Raw genomic sequence first — 205 nt, forward strand, 5'->3', positions numbered from 1 at the left:
CATGGCACTTCATCTTTAACAATACAAACGGGGCTTAGAGTCCTATGCCCTATATCTCCCCTGCTCAGGTGGCGTTCACCACTTACAATAATCCCCCTGGCCTGCATGTGTAAGATTGGTAATGCATGTTTTGGGTTTTCTCCGGCAAACATTTCTAAGTTTTGATTCATTCATGCGAACATTAATGAATCCAGTGGAAAGGTGT

The sequence above is a fragment of the Nannobrachium achirus genome (genome assembly GCF_963921795.1).
Source record: "Nannobrachium achirus genome assembly, chromosome: 11".
In the NCBI taxonomy this organism is placed as follows: domain Eukaryota; kingdom Metazoa; phylum Chordata; class Actinopteri; order Myctophiformes; family Myctophidae; genus Nannobrachium; species Nannobrachium achirus.